The sequence below is a fragment of the Mixophyes fleayi genome, chromosome 1 (genome assembly GCF_038048845.1).
Source record: "Mixophyes fleayi isolate aMixFle1 chromosome 1, aMixFle1.hap1, whole genome shotgun sequence".
Lineage (NCBI taxonomy): Eukaryota > Metazoa > Chordata > Amphibia > Anura > Limnodynastidae > Mixophyes > Mixophyes fleayi.
In genome coordinates, this window is record NC_134402.1 from 357331113 (window position 1) to 357337112 (window position 6000).

A 6000-nucleotide genomic window follows, 5' to 3' on the forward strand; every position below is an offset into this window, starting at 1 on the left:
AGGTGGAAAGGTACGAAGAGAATAAAAATGACAGCTACATTACTATGATAAATGATTAGTGTGAGACATGTATACATCAGTATAAACAAAGAAAAAACAGAGAACCAAGTGGAGGACATTTTGTTCCTTGGGAACTAGGAGAAGGTCCAGGCCTGAGATACCAAAGGCCGCTCTGGGATCAGTTTGTGGGTGGGGTCATGGAACATATAAAATTATTTTTGCACTAATTTTGTCTTTCAATCCTGTGATGTGTGCTTTCTTGTGGTGTTCTCATAGAGCACTTGTTTTACTGCTCTAGTATTATCTAAATCCTGTTATGTAAAGACATTTCATTGTAGTCAGAAAGATTAATCCAGAAAATGAGAGGAGAGTAGACTCTCAGAACAACTTTTCAAATGTTATTCTGTCCTGTGTTTCCTTTTATACTGTGCCTCAGAAACTAGCTTGTTTCATAAATATTTTATGCTGATAATTCTGAATGCTCTCAGGAATTGGCTGGCAAATTTTAGCCCAGGGTGTGAGAATCTGCTCAGCAGACAATAAGGAACATTTTAAAGGGGGAAAAAATGTAGGTGACTGAGCCCAAGGTAGGCCATTATGGCACCAGCCCAGACAGCAGATGCTCTAAAACAATTAAGCTCCGATGACTTTGGCAAACTTAGGAGATATGGTGGGCAAGCTTCTAGCATGTAAACTTTGTGCCAAGATATCTTCCTGCAATCTCTTGGTTACAGATTTGAGAAGCTACCTATTCTACGTTTGGAATTCCAAAAATATTATAATCTATACAACCGCAGACCTCCATAAGTGAGCTTACCAGGCACAATTATTCAATAAATTCGTAAGAGGCAAACTTCCCTAAACTCTCCTCTCAAGCTACACAACATTTTAATGAAGACATTTTTCCTTGAATTAATTGCCCAGACCATAAAATTACAGATATATCTTCTGTATTTTCTGCTGTTATAAATACTGTTTTAAAAAAATACAGAAATCGGGCATGATGGCTTCTTGGCCACCTACGACAAATGGTTTGCTAACATCTTTCTCCCCCCACCTCCATACCCTCTTCAGCCCTTTCCTGGAGGGAGCCCCTTGGTCTGTCAAATCTCTGGAAGCTATAATTTCTATTATCAACAAAGAAAGCAAAGATCTGTGTAATTGTGTGAGTTACCACACTCTTTCCCTGTTAAATAATGGTATCAAGCTTTATGACAAGATTCTTGCAAATAGATTGCATGCAATCCTCCCTGCCTTACCTCATTATGACCAGCTGGGCTTCATCCCAGGCAGACAAGCAAGGGATAACAAATGTAAGGCTTTTGATCTAATCCATATTTTAAACATCAGAGAGACCCCAGCCATTATTCTTGCAGAATGATGCAGAGAAAGGCTTTCGATATCGGGGAACTTTTATGATCCAAACCTTGCCACAGTTTGGACTGTGGGGATGCCTTCTCACAGGCATCAGGCACCCATATACCTATCCTGTGCTAAGGTTATGATTAACAGCAGCCCCTTTGGTCCTGTCCTCATAAACAATGGTACTAGAGAGGGATGCCCGTTCTTTCCCCTTTATTATTGAACCCTTGGCTGCCACTGTCAGAGTCTCCATGGATATCCCAGGGGTGGAGGTTGGGCACCTTGAAAGCAAAACATCAGTATTTGCAGATGACGTGCTTCTTACACTCCAGCAGCCTCATGTTTCCCTACCCAATCTCTTCATTGATGCATAAAGTAAATTATCCACTACCACCTTTACGCTGACGACACTCAACTATACCTCTCCTCTCCTGATCTCTCCCCCTCCCTCCTCTCTAGGGTGTCCGCGTGCCTCTCTGCCATCTCCTCCTGGATGTCCTCTCGATTCCTCAAACTCAACCTCGCCAAAACCGAGCTGATCGTTTTTCCTCCCCCCCCATACCTCATCCCCTGTTGACCTCTCCATCACTGTCGACAACTCCTCTATCTCCTCTGTCCCCCAACTTCGCTGCTTTGGTGTCACCCTCGACTCCTCTCTCTCCTTTGGACCCCATATCCTCTCTCTTGCTAAATCCTGCCGCTTCCAGCTGCGTAACATCGCTCGCATCCGGCCCTTCGTCTCCCAAGATGCCACCAAATGCCTTATTCACTCTCTGATCATCTCCCGCTTGGACTACTGCAACCTCCTCCTTACTGGCCTCCCCCTCTTTCATCTCGCTTCCCTTCGATCTGTACTTAACGCAGCCGCTAGGCTTATCTTCCTTTCTCGCCGCTCCTCTTCTGTCTCCCCCCCTCTACCAATCCCTCCACTGGCTCCCCTTCCCCTACAGAACTCTGTTCAAGCTCCTCACTCTTACATACAAGGCCCTCGCCAACGCCACTGCACCCTACATCTCCACACTCCTATCTATTCACGCTCCATCCCGTCCTCTCCGATCTGCCAATGACCGTCGCCTATCTTCCCCCCTCATCACCTCCTCCCACGCACGTATCCAAGACTTTGCCCGCGCTGCCCCCCCCCCCACTGGAACAAGCTCCCTCCCTCCATCAGGACTTCCCCTAACCTGTCTAGTTTCAAACGGGCTTTAAAAACCCACCTTTTTTTTTAAAGCCTTCCAGTCTCCCACTTAACTACCTACCTTATCCTCTGCCTCTCCCCCTTCTTTCCCCTTCACTGCCTCCGTCCCTCTACTCTCCCTCTCTCCCCTGCGTTTGTCCGTCTGTCCACCCCTCCCCTTAGATTGTACGCTCCTCTGAGCAGGGCCATCTCTCCTCCTGTTTCCACCACTTCTAACTCTGCTCTCCAGCTACTTTGCCCTCCTCGAGGGTCCTCCTCCCCCCTCTGGGGGTCTCCCTGTCTTCCGCGCCCTCCTTTTGGGCCCCGTCATTTGCGGATACTCCCCCCGCCCTCACTAGCTGTGCATTGAGCTTACTGAGTTACTGTGCTTTAAGTTTACTGTACTGTGCTGTCTCACTTTGTATTGTAATTCGTTTTTGTCCCTGTACAGCGCCACGGACACCTTGTGGCGCCCTATAAATAAAAATTAATAATAATAATATCCGGTTATAAAATAAACTACTCAAATTCAGAGGCGTTGCTCCTAAATATTCTCTTGCGTGTATGCCAGACTCTGACCTCCAACCTTGACTTCAAATGACAAAAGAGGAAGATTAAATATCTAGGTGTTTATATAACACAAGTTAACCCGTGCTTGATACTCATGCATTCTAGTCAAATCAAGCTACTTAAGGTGTTAAAAGGGTTCTTGTCATGCATTTCGGGCTAGGCCAGGCCTCCTCAGGGGAAGAGCGTTACTTCCCGACGTAAGCGCCCTTTTTTAACGTGGTTTTGTCCACATGTCACCACCTCATCATTCTTCTCCATCACCTCATCCTTCATCTTCATCGCGACATCCTTAATCTCCATCGTCTTACTGTTTTAGAACCTCTCGCTACAAAACGTTTCTGCTAAACACCTTATCGCTGTGCTCAATCAGTATTCCTTGAAGGGCAGTATTCATTACCTGCACTTTCACATCACTGCTTCTCCGTACTCGTGAAAATGCGACATACAATTGTCCATGACCAAACACAGGCTCTGGTAAATAAATACCCACACGGTCAAGAGTTTGAGCCCTCAACTGGTAAATTTAGCCTTTACTACCCCTCCCACGGGGGAGAAGAGGGGATGATGGAAGTTAACTGACTTAACTATTATCATTTTTTTGTCAAATGTCAGTATACCAAATTTCAGGTCAATTAGATGAGCCCTTTCTGAGAAAATAGTTTTTTACACACAAACTAACACACGCCGCTAGGCTTATATATATTAGATACTCTTACCATTTGTTATACAGCAAAATCGTCTCTAACCTTTTTTCCAGGACCAAAATTGACCTCAATTCCAGAAAGTCTTTTTTTCATATAGTGGCTGGGCAGGATCATTGTGCTAAATTTTCTCTCTAAACTCCTTTACCCCTTTCAGACACTCCTGATTAAAGTACCCATTTCAGAGTTTTCGGTAATTCAAAAATATTGGAATATCAAAGTGCCCAGAGTTTGCCAATCCATCCTTAAGAAGCCCACCATTCGTGGAGGTAGGAGGTCCCCAGAGGTCAAGCTCTATTACTGGGCAGCACATCATAGTCTGATTATGGCGTCTTTTGCTTCTCCTCGCCCCTGTCCTGGCTTTATATAGAAGCTACATTTTTAAAGCTTGTTTCTGTCTGACATCTCAGGACTCTCAACAACCTAGTTCCAATTTTGCAAAAACTCTTCCTACCTTACACTTTTCTGTCACAATCTGGAAAATGTGTAAATCCAGCCTTGCTTCACACTCGATCCACCTACCCATCCTGCCATTATGGGATAATCCCAACTTCTCCCAAGGGCTCGAGACGCCCAGTGCTTTCAGTCCTGAATAACGAAGGGCTACTGATTTGCCTATGATCTCTCGGACAGGGAGTCCTGTCCAAGAGATCAAAACTCCCTGTCCTCTCGTACAGATTTTTTAGTTATGTCCAACATTTTCTAGGCTCTCTTCCTCCACATGAAGTTTTTAGGATTATACTCGAATTTGAAAAACTGTCTTTCTCATTCATCCTATCTGGGGGACACTGCTACCATGGGGATTGTATGAAGGGAGCGTGGAGTTGGCACCTAATTAGTTAACTTTTGTTAAATGTATCAAGCTGACAGACCCCCTCCCCTCTGCAACCCCTGTAGCTCCTCAGTTTTACATCAAGTGTTTAAGGACTTGGGCTAACTTTTTTGGGTTAGATCTAAGTATCATTTATTTTATAACATTTTTTATTACTTTTGTTCATTTTTCTTCCTGTTTTTTCATTCAGGAATGCAGGTAGTGTGCGCTATGAGAGAGGGCACCCTTTTTGGGAATACAGCAGCACTATAGCATTTTTTCAGTAAGAGACGAACAGCTCTCACTAACAACATCTGCGGCTGTTCAGTGCTGACATGCGGCCTGAGAAGCTGCTATCACGCTGAGAGTTTTCTGATATACTGGCGCTGTCATCAGAGGCAGGGAGCACCGATAATTGGATCCATGGAGGCTGACATCTTGGAACATACCAAGTCCTCCCTCAGGAATAGGAGGGGGGAACTTGCTTATTCTTTTTTACTACCACACAATCGGGAGGCAGAATGGAGCGATAGCTGCAGGATTAATAGACTAACAAGCTGCAGTCTATCGATCGCTTGTACAGGAACAGGAAGGTCTTGGGGTGTAACTAAGAAAAATAGAGTTCCCCCACCACATAAAGAACTTTGGAACCTTCCAAAGGCACCAAAACTGTGCCCGGGAAACCAGCAGACTCAGCCTGAGCACTGCAGACGCTGCTGACAGACTCCTCTCCTGTAGAGCTGACTCTTCTCCTGTAGAGCTGACTCTTCTCCTGTAGAGCTATCTCTTCTCCTGTAGAGCTATCTCTTCTCCTGTAGAGCTGACTCCTCTCCTGTAGAGCTGACTCCTCTCCTGTAGAGCTGACTCCTCTCCTGTAGAGCTCACTTAGCTGGAATGCTAAGTACCACCATATATCTATCTATATTGCTATATACTTCTATACACAATTATTATGATGGGGTATATATTATTATTACAAGACACTAGTTTTGACTAGGGTCAGAAATTAGTTGTATCTATACCAAAACTTGTTTCCTGTGTGACTGTCTGCATTGCATTCTGTTTCTTTCGGTGATAACACTATTCCCATTCAGAAACATGTCTGACAAGGGAAAGGCACATTGTGCAAAATACTTTACTTGTTCAAAGTGTAAAGCCAAGTTACCTATGAGACAACAGGACACGGGGGCACTCTGCATTGACTGTGACACGGGTTCCAGCCAAAGCAGGTCCAGGTTGGTGTACTTTGGCACAATTCGTTGCGACTTTGGTTCAGCTGCTTGCTGAGCCAGCGGAGATACCAGCAGTTGCTGCGGTTCTCCCATCTATATCAGTAGCTATAAACCCTCTGTGTCAGTTACCTGACCAGTGACGGCCGA